The following is a 609-nucleotide window of genomic DNA, read 5'->3' on the forward strand; positions in this document are numbered from 1 at the left end:
TAGATTTCATTATTTTTATGGTTTTTCGAACCTATTTTGAAAGAATTCTATTTAAAGGGACAGCAACTAGCTAAAAATCTTATATTTTCCAATAACATTGTCACGAACATTTCAAAACATTTCTCCATTAAATTACATTTAATATTTTATTCCTTATAGCATAGCTGCACCTTAAGTTATTTTAATGATTTTTATTATTTATTTATTGATTTATTAATTCATAAGACATCAGTTGTCTTTTTTTACAGCACACCATTGAAACATTTAGCATTTCCACTGTTTCACGTACTATTATTTGCTATACTGACTATATTAGGGCTGTCAAACGATTAATCGCGATTAATCACATCCAAAATAACAGTTTTTGTTTATATATTTAAGAAAAATATGTTATGTTTATATTTTAAATACATTTATATATAATATAAATTATACGAATATAAATATATACATGCAATTAGATGTAAATATTTTCGAAATATATACTGTATGAATGTGTACTTATATATACTTGATAAATGTACACAGTACACACACATACATAATGAACACATGAACATAAACATTCATTTTGGATGCGATTAATCGTGATTAATCGTTTGACAGCAC

The sequence above is a fragment of the Sinocyclocheilus anshuiensis genome, unplaced genomic scaffold (genome assembly GCF_001515605.1).
Source record: "Sinocyclocheilus anshuiensis isolate Anshui unplaced genomic scaffold, SAMN03320099.WGS_v1.1 scaffold1816, whole genome shotgun sequence".
In the NCBI taxonomy this organism is placed as follows: Eukaryota; Metazoa; Chordata; class Actinopteri; order Cypriniformes; family Cyprinidae; genus Sinocyclocheilus; species Sinocyclocheilus anshuiensis.